Here is a 16,052-nt window from a genome sequence, read left to right on the forward strand (position 1 = left end):
AGTAGGAATGCTTTTGTGTGTGTGTGATAATGGAGGGATGTTACTTCCAGTTGAAGGTGATATAGCTGTTTTGATACAGACTAAATGCATCTTCCTTCAGTTTAATTGGCTTACTCTGCACACCTCAGCACGGCAGAGGGGCTTTAAACACCATGCATCTAAAACAGAGATAGGGATGGTGGAGGCAGGAAGTCAGGCCAGTTTCTAGACCCCGGATAATGAAAACTGCCACTTCGTGATGATGAATTGTAACAGCCATGGTAACAGCACCATGAAACTGAAATGTATTCAAGGTCCAACTTAAAAGGGAGCAATTTCCCAGCCATATTGGTTTCAAACAGAGTGCACAATTCCACATCAGTTTGGCTAGATGTCTTGCATCTCTTTATTCTCATCGTAAGGCTCGGGCAGTCTGACTGCTCAGTTAGTGAAACAAGCTAGCCCTGCTGCTCAACAAAACAAAAAATACCCAGTAACTCTGTTCCTTTCTCCTCCCTTCCTTCCCCCCACTCCCATAAAAAAGAGCAATTGTAAATGTAAATTGCATGACTGGAATTTCTCCAGAATACAAAGAGTAACACCCCTTCCCTTATTCCAGTTGATATTGGGTCTTTAATGCCTGGGGGTATGTCTACACTACCCTCCTAATTTGAACTAGAAGGGTAATGTAGGCATACCGCACTTGCAAATGAAGCCCAGGATTTGAATTTCCTGGGCTTCATTTGCATGAAGCCGGCCGGTGCCATTTTTAAATGCCGGCAATTCGAACCCTGTGCCGCACGGCTACACGCAGCACGGAGTAGCTAGTTCGGATTAGGCTTCCTAATCCGAACTAGCTGTACTCCTCGTGGAATGAGGAGTACAGCTAGTTCGGATTAGGAAGCCTAATCCGAACTAGCTACTCTGTGCCGCGTGTAGCCACGAGGCACGGGGTTCGAACGGCCGGCATTTAAAAATGGCGCCGGCCGGCTTCATGCAAATGAAGCCCGGGAAATTCAAATCCCGGGCTTCATTTGCAAGTGCGGTATGCCTACATTACACTCCTAGTTCGAATTAGGAGGGTAGTGTAGACATACCCTAAAAGAGTTCAAGGCCTTGGTTTTCCATCTCATTCATGGGTGCCACGGAGAACTTAAATAAAGCCTTTGACCTAAATGAAAACTCTACCCAACTTTACTATCGCCTTGTCTGAAATTCTATATTCCAAAAAGTTGTCCCTTTTGGAAGATCCACCCCAGAATACATGGGTGAAGGAGAAGAGGGAGAATTGTAACACAGGGGGCAGAACCAGATATCCATTGTGCAGACCTGAAGCTTGATGTTGTGAAAGAATTACAACAAATTGACTCGTCTGCATAATATATAAAGCTAAATACTCTCATCAGCAATTGCAACAAGTGGTTACAGGATGTTCTCTCTCTAGCCTGATGATGTCTACACTGTGATAGCATTCACATTTCATGTAGCAAGGGTGTATTTTAACCATTGCACAGTGATGAAGTGCTGTTTAACTAGATATGAAATCCTGAACTCTGGGCTTTTAGTACGGAAGTTTCCAAATGAACATTAAGAGCCAAATCTTGCTTTGTCTCGTGGGTCATGGAGGAGTCAGACTTGGTGGCATCACTGAAGTTCTGCTGCAGAAGAGGGGCAGGATTTAGAGACTTTGCATAGGAGTCTACCTCCCCTTACATAGTCAGCCCCATAGGACTCCCTAGCTTTAGAATGCAGAGTTTTAAAAGGGGCAGGGCCAATGGATCCACAATTATGTGGGTCCAGACATTCTTCCTTGTGGCATTGAGTCTACTGAACCCCTAAGATGGCAACAATAGCAACAGAGATCACAGTCCATGGTGTGATTGTGCACATGGGGTGAGGGTGACATGTGTAGCACCTTTAGGAGCATTACAATAGCACTTAGAGGTGCCCATCAAAACCAGGGCCCTACTGTACAAAGAGTAGGAGGGGAAACAGAGGTACAGAGAGGTGAAATGACTTGTTTGAGGTCAAAGAAGAGCAAAGCATAAAGATGAAATGTAATTAATATACTGTGTAGTCTTGTGCCATGTTTTTACACAGTACAGGCAGTCCCCGGGTTACGTACAAGATAGGGACTGTAGGTTTGTTCTTAAGTTGAATCTGTATGTAAGTCGGAACTGGCATCCAGATTCAGCCGCTGCTGAAACTGATCAGTTTCAACAGTGGCTGAATCTGGACGCCAGTTCTGACTTACATACAGATCCAACTTAAGAACCCCAGGCATCCCCAAGTCAGCTGCTGCTGAAACTGATCAGCGGCTGATTCCAGGAAGCCCGGGGCAGGGGCTTCCTGTAGTCAGCCACTGGTCAGTTTCAGCAGCGGCTGACTTGGGGACACCTGGGGCAGAGCAGCTGGGGTGCTGCTGGGTTGGTCCAGTAGCGCCGCCGCTCCTCGGCGCTACTGGACCAACCCAGCAGCACCCAAGCTGCTCTGCCCCAGGCGTCCTGATTCAGCCGCTGCTGAATCTGACCAGCAGTGGCTGAATCAGGACGCCTGGGGCAGAACAGCTGGGGTGCTGCCCGGTTGGTCCAGTAGCGCCCAGAGCGGCGCTACGGGACCAACTGGCAGCGCCCCAGCTGCTGTACCACAGGTGTCCGGAGCAAAGCCATGGAGCACGGGGGCAGCGGGACAGCCCAGATGCGCCGTGGCTGTCCTGCTGCCCTCGGGCTCCGTGGCTTTGCTCTGCTTTGCTCCCCTGTCCCCCTGGTCTGCAGACCAGGGGGACGGAGGGGGGGGCAAAGCAGAGCCAAACCTCGGAGCGCGTGGGCAGCGGACAGCCCTGTCCGCTGCCCACGTGTTCCGCCGCTTTGCTTCCTCTCCCTGGTCTGCTGGAGACCAGGGAGAGGAATGGCCCCGTTCGTAACTGCGGATCCGACATAAGTCGGATCCGCGTAACTCAGGGACTGCCTGTACAGCATTTTATTTTATATTTAGTCTCTTTCCCTCTTCTGTTTGTAAAGGCTTCCTCTTTAATTGTAAAGGCCTATGTGGGTGCTCCAATTAAGTAGATTCTATCATGTAACACTGAGTTATATTTAAATCTATTATGTGGATGTGCAATCTCTCCATTTTTTAAAACATTTCGGAGAAAACCTTTTTCAACAAGTAGTGTGTTGATAAGCCTGGCTATGTAATAATGGCTAAGACTAATATATCTTTTTTCAAGCGGGGAAAAAGCCTTTGTCTGCTGGGGTGAGAGAACAGGATACACACAGCTTCTTGGTCATTTGCACTGGTGCCTCTGATTTCATAGAGTGCAGCACAATAGGGCACATTAACTATACAGAAGCAGAAATATAGATCGGAAAGATTCACTGATAATAGGCAGAGCCCTGCATATTCTGTGGCTGTGGAGGAACTTGCTGTGGAATCCAGCTTCTGCTGCGTAACTGTACTCCAAAATAGAGACTTTAAAAAAATTACTGTGCTTCATAGTTTGGAAACACTATTTTCATTTAAAGTTAAACTTGTACAGATCTGTCTTCCTGAGTATGCAAATAGCCTGAAACAAAGCCCCAGTTCATTAGACTCATCCGTCTAGGGGCAAATCTTACCTTTTATTTTTTTTAAAAGTCTAGCCCTCACTTTCAGAGAAAAGTTTGAAAAGTTGAACCCTCAGAGCACAAAACCCAGAAGGCAGATAAAGAGAATTATTTTTAAATGCCCATGGAGTTACTTCTGAAACTTGAAAAAAATGATAATTTAAATAGCAATGTCATTAATGATTTCACTGCTGATGACTTTAGCCGAAACCTCCAGCTAATTTCCAGTTATGCAATCTCCACCAGCCTCCACTGGTTCTGCAGTAGGAAAAATCCCAAATTGCTCTACTCAGCTACCAAAACCACAAGCTCCCCCACTCCTTTCCTTTGCGGATACAAAATCCGTAGCATCAAAGAACTGAAAGGAGGAGGGAGAACACAGCAAATAAAAATACATTAATGTCAAAATAAGAGCGGGACTGCCATACCGACTATAATATTCATGTGCCTGTTTGAGTCAAGCAATTTCCATTCTAAACATTTAAAACAAAACCCGCCACAGAACTTCCAGTCTGCTGCATCACCTCACCACTGCCAGAATAAAAGGGAACTTAATAAGAGACTCTTTACTCCTATAGACTCAGTACCCAGTACACATTCTGCTGCTAAATAAGCTTCCTTTTGATACCACACCCTGGCAAGCAAGATCCAATGACAGCATTGGATATGGAAGGACTTGAACTCTGAACGATGCACTTAGCAATTGTTACCACTGTTGTGACATTGCTGTGGAAAGACAATCTTCAACTTTACTGTCCTTTCAGTGCAGTAGCAGCACCATAACATGGCATTTTTGATTTGCTGGGATAGGGTGATGATATAACAGAGAGGGGAGAGAAAGGGAAAACTAACAGACACCGGAAGAAAGGCAGAGACCAAAAAAAAAGGGGGCACAGACACATCCTGGAAATTAAGGGCATATTTATAGTAGGTATTTTTACTGACACAAGTTACATACCCATTAATCTGCTGCCGTTAGTCTGTCCCTTGTACTGTGTGTGTCAGTAATGCTTATGTCAATGCACTGTGCGTTGCACCATGTGTACGTAGCCCCGTGTGCAACCTTTTACCATGTAGTGCACTGTCTTTTGTGAAGTTGAAGAGCAAGGGTCAATTTCCCATCATGCAACTGTTTCCAGACCATAATGTCCTATTTGCATCCCATAGTTGTCACACCTTTTTAAAAAATCCAACAGCTTCATGCAGTCTGCCTCACTGTCCACCATCTCTGACAGAAGCATGGAGCTCTGCATGATTGTCATGAATGTGGCAAGATTAGGACTCACAACCCTACTATATTTGTAGAGCTGCATGAAGAACAGAATCAGAAGGGAACAGGATGATTTCCTGGAGGGCAGATGGTGGTGGGACATAACAAGCACCAACTCAAGGTTGGTGGTAGTATTCTTGGAGCAGCTGCAGATAGTGGCGTTGTGATTTTGTCCCCAAGAAACAAGCACTGGCTGCTGGGATCATACTGCAGGTCTGGGATGATGAGCAATGGCTGCAGAACTTTTGGATGCACAAAGTCACATTCCTGGATCTGTGGGGCAAACTTTCTCTAGCCTTCCAGTGTAGGGCCCCCAGAAGGACACAGCTGCACTGACAGTGGAGAAGTGTGGTGATCGCACTGTGAAAATTTGCAATGCCCAATTGCAACCAGTCACTGAGAAAGCATTCTGGAGCTGGAAAATTCACTGTGGGACCCATTCTCATGCAAGTGTACAGGGCCAATTTTCACCTGCTTCACATGACTAAGATTCTTGGAAATGTGCAGGACATAATGCCCAGATCTGCAGCAGGGAGGTTCTAGAACTCACTACACAGCATGCACATCCCTGTTTCGGCCCCACTTGCCTTGCTACTGAACACATCAACAGAAAGGGCTACTTTTCTATCTTTATGCAAGCATTGGTGGCTTACGGGGACTGCTTCAGCAACATCAGTGTTGCATAGTCAGGGAAGGGGCATCAGTCTTATTTTCTAAAATCATAGGACTGTTCAGTAAGCTACAAGAAGGGAATTTCCTGCCCTACTGGCAGATTACCATGATGATGCTGAAATATCAGTGGTGAGCCAGGGAAACCCAATTTCTCACTCCCCAGCTTCAGAAGCTGTACACTAGCCCACCTGATAGCACCAAGGAAAGAGTCCACCACCAGCTCAGCAGTGCAGTATGACAGTGGATTTTGGAAGACTAAAGGGATGCTGGTGTTGTGTATTAGCAAGATTGGATCTCAGTGGAAAAAACCCCAAATCCCAGAAAGATATATATATGCTTGTTGTATCCTGTACAATATCAGGGAAAAGAAGGAGCAGCCACAGAAATGGAACAGCTATTTGCTGAGTTTGAACAGTCAGACACAAGGGCTGTTGGAAGACCTCAACCCAGAGTTATGAGACTTTGGAAGAGCACTTTAAGTAGTGAGCCACAGTTAGGGTATGTTTACACTACAACGCTAATTCGAACTAACTTAGTTCGAATTAGTTAATTCAAACTAAGCTAATTCGAACTAGCGCATCTAGAACTAAAAACTAGTTCGAATTAGCGTTTTGCTAATTCGAACTAGCGCGTCCACACTGATTGGACGCAGGGGCGCATTTAAGGGCAGCTGAAACCGGTTCCAGTAGGGCATCAGGTCAGTAGTTGTGTTGTGTGGCTGCTGTTTGAGGCTATCTGAGGCTCGTGCTTAAAGGGACCCCCCCGGACAGCCAGTTCTCAGCTTTTCCTGCTTGCTTGCCAACCTCGCCGAGGGACAGCAAAGTGTTGGTCTCTGTACCCGTCTGTGTCGGTGCTTCCCTTCAGGGCCGCCGCAGGTGGCAACATGGAGCCAGAGCTCGCCCTGCACTTCTGGTGCACTTTCTGGACTTGCTGCTGCAAGCCTGCCAGCAATGGCTCGAGGCTGCCTGGCACCTCCTGGTGCACGTCAGCCCCCTGCCTCTCCACCTGGCCGCCCTGGGGGCCATGGAGGAGCCGCGGCAGCGCCCCGGCACCGGCGTGCCCCGCCGCATCTGGCGTCTGGACACCAGCAGCGACTGGTGGGACCGCATCATCCTGGAGCGCTGGGAAGACCAACAGTGGACCCAGAACTTCAGGATGAGGAGGGACACCTTCCTGGAGCTCTGTGAGTGGCTCGCCCCTGCTCTGCACAGAAGGGACACTCGCATGAGGTCCGCCATCCCCCTCCAGAAGCGGGTGGCCATCGCCCTCTGGAAGCTCTCCACGCCGGACAGCTACCGATCCATCGGGAACCAGTTCGGCGTGGGGAGATCCACCGTCGGAGTGGTGCTCATGGAGGTATGGCACTCGTCGGCCACTGCGCCGGAGGGGGAGGGGGGCTGCAAGGAGGGGATGGGCTGCCCCAGGGACAAAGGGGGGGGCGGGAGGAGGCGAAAGCGCCCCGCACTGGAGGGGTCGGTCTCTCCCGGCTGTACTACACGCCGCCAGGGGGGTTGCTTCGGGGAGTGGGGCGCGGGGCACTGCCAGGGCATGAATGCTCCCAGGCACCCGGGCGCCCCACTGATTGGCACTTTGCTGTGTCTCTCCGCAGGTGGTCAATGCCATCAACCAGGTGCTGCTCCGCAGGGTGGTCCACCTCGCCGACCCGGACGCCGTCATCCGGGGATTCGGCGCCCTCAGCTTCCCCAACTGTGGGGGGGCCATCGACGGGACGCACATCCCCATCCATGCCCCGGAACAACAGGCGTCCCATTACGTGAACCGCAAGGGGTACTTCTCCATCCTCCTGCAGGCCGTGTGTGACCACCGGGGACAGTTCACGGACATTAATGTGGGCTGGTCCGGCACGGCACACGACGCCAGGGTGTACCGCAACTCCTCTGTGTGCCAGCGGCTGCAGGACGGGACCTTCTTCCCCGACCGCCACATCAGGGCCGGGGACGTGGACATGCCCGTGTGCCTGGTGGGGGATGCCGCCTACCCACTGCAGCCATGGCTGATGAAGCCCTACACGGGGCACCTCAATCCCTCCCGCCAGGCCTTCAATGCCAGGCTGACCAGGGCCCGCATCGTGGTGGAGGGGGCCTTCGGGCGACTGAAAGCCCGCTTTCGATGCCTCCTCACCCGTCTGGACCTGGCCGAGCACAACATCCCTCCCGTGGTGGCAGCATGTTGTGTGCTCCACAATTTATGTGAGAGAAAGGGGGAGGCTTTCCTGCCAGCCTGGATCGCTGAGGCTGACCGCATGGCTGGCCACTACGGTCAGCCCCGCACCGCCGCCGTCCGGGAAGCCCAGCGGGGGGCCGTCCGGATCCGGGAAGCCCCGCAGGAGAGCTTCCTGGTGGAGGAGGAGGACTGACCCATCCCTTGCATGCCCCACTAGGGCCTTCTTCCACCCTACCCCCCTTCTCCTTTCCCCTCCCTACCTACTGTCAAATAAAGGCACCTATTTTTCAAACAAAAACGTCTTTTTATTTAACATAACTGGGGTGGGGGGAGGGAGGAAGGAGGGTGGGACAGGGGAGGGGGAAACCTGGGACGAGGGAGTTGGAAGGGGAGGGAAGGGAGGAAGGGAAAGGAAAGCTCAGGGGTGGGGGTCCGGCTGCCTCTCCCATCTCGCAACACTGCGGGTCCGGGGGCGTCGGTGGGGAATGGTTCTGGAGGGTGGGGCAGGAGGGACAGGGGGTGTGGAGGAAGCAGGAGCAAGAGCAGGGGGAGCAGGAGGAGCAGGAGCAAGAGCAGGGGGAGCAGGAGGAGCAGGAGCAGGGGGAGCAGGAGCAGGAGCCGGAGCAGGAGGAATTGGGAAGCGGTCGAGCAGGCTCTGGAGGTGGCCTCGCAGGGCACGGCCCTGCTCCTCCAGTGCCTCCAAGCTCCTCTGGTGCAGCCTCAGGTCCTCCTGGACCCAGTGGTCCTGGATCGGAGCTGGTGCTCCAGGAACCGGAGGTGCCGCTGGTACTCCTCCTGGTTCCTGGCTCTCCTGCTGGCCCGGGCGCGGGCGGCTGCTGCAGGCGGGGTGGTGCGCCCTGCAGTCCCAGGTGCTGCGGCTGTGGTGAAACAAGAACAGCGGTCAATTACCCCAGGGGCCCAGGTGTGTGAAACCCAGCCCCCCTCTGCAAGGCCAGGGCCCCTGCAGGATCCCCAGCTGCTGCTCCGTGGTGGGCAAGGCCCAGGCGCACGGTCCCTGGGCTCCCTCTCGCCCCAGCCCCCCCGTACACATAAGGGGAGCATGATGGTACTCACATGTGGACGCCTCCCCGGCCTCGGACGACACAGGCGAGCGGCTCTGTGGGGTGCCTCGGGGGTCCTGGGTCCTGGGCAGGCTGCCGGCAGGCTCCTGGCTCTCAGAGCCCTCCTCCTCCTCCTCCTCCTCCTCCTTCTCCTCCTCGGTGTCTGGGAGCGGTCCCTCTGCCCTGGGGTCTATCACCTCCCAGGGGGCAGGGACGGCATGAGCCCCCAGGATGCGGTCCAAAGCCTGGAAGTGGGGGCACACCTTCGGGTTGGCCCCTGGCAGGCAGGCCCGGGAGTAGGACTGCCGCAAGTCTTTAATTTTACAGCGCACCTGCTCCCGGCTGCGCTGGTGGCCCCTGGCGGCCAGGCTGGCTGCCATGCGGCCATACACTGCCGCGTTCCTGTGGCTAGTGCAGAGATCGTGGACATTGGAGGCTTCTCCCCAAACCTGGATGAGGTCCACGATCTCCGCACTAGACCACGCGGGCCCCTGCCTCTTGTGGCCCCAGACAGGGCCCTGGGAGCTGCCAGGCTGGTCCCGGGAAGAGGGGGAGGGGTGGGGGGCATCGGGTGGCTGGCTCATGGGGTGTCAGCTGCTGGGTGTGCTGGCACGGGTGCTGGCAGCCTTGCAACTGGCACAAACCCCGTAGCCAGCCTGTGCCCCTTTAAGGGCTCCGGGGCCGGGAGGGGGGCAGTAGAGTTTCCCTGGTGTTGGCCAGAGTGGCCACCAGGGAAAGCTGGGAAGGGCTAGCCTCCCACTAGTTCGAATTAAGGGACTACACACCCCTTAATTCGAACTAGTAAGTTCGAACTAGGCTTAATCCTCGTGCAATGAGGTTTACCTAGTTCGAACTAAGCGCTCCGTTAGTTCGATTTAAATTCGAACTAACGGAGCGCTAGTGTAGCGCCTATGAAAGTTAGTTCGCACTAACGTCCGTTAGTTCGAACTAACTTTGTAGTGTAGACATACCCTTAGGTATTTACTGTGCTCCACTTGGCCCTGCAGTTTTGGCACCTGTTAAGAATTGTGGTGTTTGGTGTACATTTATGAATACAACACTGTCAATGCACCTATTAATTTCATAAAGCTTGCTGTACATTTATGATTATATTGATCCCATGAATTGTGCTACAGTGTAAAATCACAAGTAGTGTTTTCACTATCATTACACACGCTGCAGCATACATTGTGAACTGAAAAAGATGCATTATTAGCCAAAGAACAGAATTGTATTGAGTAACAAAACCAGAGCAAGAAGAATCTGTGCAATTTAAAAGCAAATACATTGACAACTTAATAAATTAACAGAATAAAACTTAACAAGTGGACAGAACATTCATGTCCATTTTAACTACATATTGAGCTACTAGGGTTCTCACAGGTCAGTGGATATGAAGTTGTGGGTGCCCTTAATGTCTCCTGGGGTTGACCAGTAGGGGTAGAGATGCAGGGTTGTAATGGAGTCTTTGCCTAATATTACATATGAAGTGGCAGGTCTGCGACTCAGCACTAGATTGACTGTTGGACTCCCTAGCAATGTTCCTTTTAATCTTTTTTCCATCCATGTGTGAAATAAATTGTTTTGTGCACTAAGACATGTATGGATGTGCACCACCAATAGAAACACAATTAGGCACTTAGCTAATCAGTTGGGTGGCATTTCTGTCTCTCAAGTGGCTGCACAAGCACACAGCTGACAGGGAACACTGCTGTCTAACCTACTGATATGCCAGCTACAGTGTCTTTGCTTTCACACTGGGTTGTCGCTGGTCCCTGTCATACCCCTTCTTCTGCATCCCGCATGCAGTATGTTCACAAACATCCACATTTTTAATCGATGGTCCTTAGCTGTGCCTGCTTAGTCTCTTCTCCCCACAGGCCCAGAAGAGTCAATATCTCCTGGCTACTGTGAGCCGAAGCACATGTGGCTATTGTGGTCTGAGGGCATTTGCACATAGTAATGGAGTGCTGCCAGGGGTACTTTGCAGGCTGAACTATCAGGAAAAAGGCACAACAGAAATTAGTGAGTCTTTAGGGAGCAGGGTAGTTTCCAGTCTACATGACCCTTGGGCAGTGGAGTACCCAACTGCGACTAGAGTGATCAGTGCTGGGCATTGTGGGATATAGGGAATGCAGAACCTACACTTGCACTGAGTTTACCTCAGTACATCAATCATGGCTCAACAGTGCTTGGAGAGGTGGTGTTATTGCATCGCTGTTATGAAGGACTTATCTCAGTGAGCGTAAGCGTGGACACATGCAGAACAAGGTCTTAAAGGAAAACGGGGCATTGTCATTAGACAAACAAAGGCTATGACTACATTACGTGTAAAAGGAGTTTTTCCTGTTGTTAGCAATAGTTGACAGAAGCATTCTTCTGTCAGTATAGCTGCAGCTACATTGGGAGTTTCCATCAGCATAGCTATAACAGTCTTGGTTGTGGTTTTTCTATATTCCTGACTAACGTAACTATACCAATACAACTTTTGTGTTTAGACCAACAAACGAAGGAGCACGGACATGGTAGAAGCTGAGATGGAATACTGGGTTCAAAACAGGGATGAAAATACATCTCAGGAGTGGAAAACAGGCAAGAGGAGAATGGGAAAAATGTGGGCAAGATTTAAACATAAAGTGGGGAGTAAAGGAATAGAAGGGAAACTTAAGTGAAAGTGAACATTACCACCATCTGAAACGTCCGTAAACCACTGCCATTTGTTGAAACATTTTGTTTATTGCTGCATTACAGTTTCTGTCTTGCTCTAAAACTTGCAGTCGCTTAACATACTCAGATCTTGGCAGTCTGCCAGTGCCAAAACTCAGCTTTTATTATTATTATTATTAAACTGGAAAACTTAAATTTGAGGCTAGACTGCCTGGAGACAAGTGTTTTAGAAAACACTGCCCACAGCATGGGTACTAACTGGAATATTATGTCTCTAATGTTAGAAAACCTGCCTTCTCTCAACTGTTTTCTGTTTAGCTCAGCAGTATGGGTAGAAATGCCAGGACTGGAACAGTTTTCAGGAGGAAATTGGAGAAATGAGAATCCTTTAACAAGGCTGGTAGACTTCTGGAAAAACTATTAAGCATGTAGGACCACTCAGTCCAGTCAAAGGATCTGCAAAGGATGCAAAAGTCCTTCCTCACCCTCTGGTAACTCTAAGGGGGCTATTAGGATATGCTTAGAAAATATATTTTCTGTTCTGTCCAGAGACCAGCTGAGGATTGGACAAGAACAGTACTTACTCTGCGCTGGAGAGGGACACAGGTTGGGTGGAGAGGAGTACCATGCTGAGCTCTCTTCAAGCCTGGTGTAGCAGGTGTGTCACCTAGAAGCCCCCAGGAGCAATGCTCTTGGTCAGCCAGAACTCAAATAGAGATGATGCCTTCTGTGCTGGCCTCCACGCCCCTCCCATGCCTGACTTTGTTTAGGACACAACCTAGCCATCAAATATCATCATAAAAACCTCCTCCCCCATACACACAAAATAAAGCAGCTCTTAGCCTAAAGAGCCTATAGTCTAATACAAACCATGCTGCTGTGAGGAAACTGAATGACAAGGAGACCAACATAGGAAGGTATCATGAAGGATTTAAGGGAGGAATTTCAAAAAGAGACCAGTGGTTGGTGAGCAGGAAACTGGAAACTTCCAGAATTGTGATGAGTGTGAAAAAAGGAAATCGTTCACTCAACTTCCCTCACCACAACAACGATGAACCTCCCAAAGACATCCCATGAACCTCCCAAAGACATCCCATAATGGTAGATGGGAGACTCCTCCCTATGTAGACAACTCTGGAGATGACTTAATGATCTTGGGTAATCCCCAGTGCCATTCTGAACAAGCTGTCCATGACTAATTCTTCTGTATTTGATTCTGTGACACACAGCTACTGAGTTCTGCATGGGTCCTGGGACATTGCTAATTTCTCATATTTGTAAATAACCATAAACTTCAGCCTATGGTCATATGCTCTTCCCCCATGGGGACAGGACATGGAATGGAACAAAACCTGGCAGCTGGGGTAGACAGAAGGTAAGTGTCTGAGGGTGCTGGGTAGGTAGAGTGAAAGTGCTGGGAGAGCTCTGGCTGTGCTCAAGCTAGTGTGCTCAGGTGTCTAGAGGGTCAGTGTATGACTGCCAGAGTACTGATGGCTGGAGTCAGACAAAAGAGATGAGTCAGGGGAACTAGAGGTCTGGCTAGGGTTTCACTAGTAACTAGGGAGTCTGAAACCTGGCTGAGGAAGCAGCGGCAGCGTGGAGCTCTTTCATCGTCCCAACCAGACCGATGCCTGTTGCTCTTCTCCTGCCAGGATCCAGCAGGGAGAGCAAGTGGCTAGTGGAAGTGAGGGTCCACCTCAGCCTCTGGTGGCAGCAGGCAGAACTGCAGCTGAGCCAGATGTGTGACAGTCCATGTGAGGCACAGGCACCCATGACAGGACTCTGAAAGCTCAAGCTTTTGTTCCTCCGAAAGCTCAAGTCTTGTTTTGACTTACAGGCTCGTTTAGAAAGCCAGCTGCCCTATACATGGGAAGAACAATTTGTTGAGAGCCTCATGGTTTAACAACGTCAAAGCAGCAAGAGTCTCAACAAGATACAACTCGCTCAGTAAGCCGTTCTGCTGACCCTCACTGCGATTCCAGTTTGGCCTGACTGTCCCCTCCCACACACACCTCATGACAGAGAGGCGACCAGACCAAACCTGACTGAGTGATGCTCTGACCTGGCACTCTCCTCTTTCCCCCTCGCCCTTTCTACAATAATCATGGAACCATCCAAAAAGTCATCATGGTCCCTGATTGAGAACCTCTGTTCTAGGGGGGAAGAAGGGAGAGACCCACTGAAGTTTTGCCTTTAGTGGCAGATTTGTTTTTTAGGGAAGCAAAGGGAAGGCAGGGGCCACCCAAGACAACCACCAAAACCAGACAACCCAGCAAAGTACAGTGTTATTTCAGCCACGACAGAGCATACAATCATTTGCTTTCCCTGTTTGCTGCTCCCAGTCCAGCCTGCAGGAAGCAGGGAGGAAGGCTGCCCGAGTCAGAGATTGATATAGCAGCAGTACAACTCAGTTAACTATTTGGAAGCCAGATAGTTTTCCCCGGCTCTCCTTTTAAAACAGGTTTATTGGGCAAACAAGCCTTTAAAATTAATTTTCTGCTGTATATAATCTTGGATTTTATCCTTAGACTTCAGAACAGTGGGTGTGAAAGACAGGACTTTGCACTGTGGAAGTCTGGTTAATCTTGTGTCTCTTGACTTGCCTCTAGTCTAGACCCAAGAATAGGAAGCAAAAGCAAAAAAAAAAAAAAAAAAAAAACCAGTGCAGGAATCTCAGCTCAAAGTGGGAATCATTTCTCTGGCCCACACAACATTTGAGAAGCACAGCTCCCTTATCCAGCATGCCCGATTTGAATAACTAGGAAATATTGTATAAAGTGCTTTGAGAGCCTTCAGGGTGAAAGGTGAAACCAGTGTTAGTTGGCTGAAAATACCAGAGAAACCCACCTTTAAACAAGCAATCACTCTCCCCAGCATGCCTCAGTAAGGTGCACACTGCTGCACCAGTCTGGAAAAGGAGTCTTCTAGGAGACAGAACAGAGCAACGATTCTCTAATAGGGGACCAGGAAAACCAAGATTTAGCAGCACTCATACAAGCACTTCACTCATTGCATCTGCCCAATCTCAAGTCAGTCATTTCCCTCCCCCCAGCACTGACTGTTCAGGTTCGAAATGTCTCCTGCAAATCAGGCACACAGCAGCCAATACCACTGAGGAAATCACCACGCAGCCTATTGATTCACTGGGTGAGCAGAAGGCTGAAAGTGACCTCAAGAACCCGGCATGCCCATGAGACATGCCTCTGAACAATTCAGCTCCAGGGTGACCTTCCCTCCTGCAGCAGCACCAGAAGCCCTGTATTATTCATGCTAACATTAATTACATGGAGGAATCAGATAGCAAAACAAATGCATTCCATAGCAAGCACACAGTTCGGTGTGCTGCCGAACACTACCGCTACCGCCTACACTCAGACACACTCCAGACACACGTTCTCTCTCACGAACCATACAAACTATTGACTTGACAGCTGTACAGAGAGCTCTGATCATACCACAGAATCACCTCTGCACAGAAAGGTTTCTTTTCCTCTCAATATCTTGACCGGGTCCCATGTCGTCTTCTTTCCACCAGCCAGCCACAGGAGACTTGCCAACACCCCAGCTGCACAAACCCAGTTACAGCCTACAGAGAGCCTTTGTTAACCCTCTTTTCATCTGAGATCAGCTTTCGCTTTGCCAAAGGGGAAAATTGGGGGGGGGGGGGGGAAGGAGGGAGGAGAGAGAACCAGCAGACACCAAAGAAATGTACTCATCAATATTGACTTTGTTGAACTTAATGGGAAGTTATGAACCCACAGGAATCAATCAGGCCATGAAAGAGCACAGCAGACTTTATGTAAATCCGCATGTACAACTGATGGTTGTTTGAGAGGGGCTCGTTTTTTTCCTCCAAGGGTTATATTTATGTCTGCCTTAGCCTACATTAACTGATTCACACCCACTGCAATCAAGCAGTGTATAACACTCCTTTCAAGCTTTAAAAACAGTCTACTGCCCAATCAATATCCATAAGGTTATGGACACCACGTGGGTATTTCTGGAGGTAGAAGAATAACAGTCCATTGTAACAGTGGGTTGGGTTTTATAGTGGGGTGAGCTGGTTTTCTCCCAGCTGCTGCTATATATTCCAGACTTGTTCCTTTTGAAAGGTGGTAGTTTAAATTGGAATTAGATATAAGGTACCTGCCAAGTTTAACACGCTTCTGAGACAAACACTTCTCTGTCAAAGAGAGGCCTCAGAGCTGCTGAAGCTATGCAAAGGGCAGTTCAGCTACTGAAAACTGTGGGGAAGTGGTTTGCTACATGGAAATACAACTGCGCCTTGTACTGTCGACATAAACATTGCAAAGAAAAGAGAGGAAGGGTTGCTGGAAGGGCAGAAAGAAATGTGAAATTAAAAAAAACCAGCAATCCTTCCTCTCTTTTCTTTGCAATGTTTATGTCGACAGTACAAGGTGCAGTTGTATTTCCATGTAGCAAACCACTTCCCCACAGTTTTCAGTAGCTCAACTGCCCTTTGCTCCTGAAGTCTCCAGGAGTATGTCTATACAGGTGGCCCCCAAGTTACGAACGCATCGACTTACGACAGTTCATACTTATGACCAACCTCCCATTAAGTGCATTATAGCTGGTCCCCAAGTTACGAACGCGCGA

At 49.7% G+C, this 16,052-nt stretch overlaps 1 long non-coding RNA gene across 2 annotated transcripts in view; it reads right to left on the reverse strand.

Annotated features, from left to right (window-relative positions):
* Nucleotides 1-15,039, reverse strand: part of LOC106731514 (uncharacterized) — a 179,202-nt gene extending 164,163 nt beyond the window's left edge. For both annotated transcript variants that reach the window (XR_012901907.1, XR_001367794.3), the window contains exon 1: nucleotides 14,902-15,039. This is a non-coding gene — a long non-coding RNA (uncharacterized LOC106731514). The remainder of the gene's footprint in view (nucleotides 1-14,901) is intronic.
* Between the last annotated feature and the right edge of the window lie 1,013 nt (nucleotides 15,040-16,052).

The sequence above is a fragment of the Pelodiscus sinensis genome, chromosome 2 (assembly GCF_049634645.1).
Source record: "Pelodiscus sinensis isolate JC-2024 chromosome 2, ASM4963464v1, whole genome shotgun sequence".
NCBI lineage: Eukaryota > Metazoa > Chordata > Testudines > Trionychidae > Pelodiscus > Pelodiscus sinensis.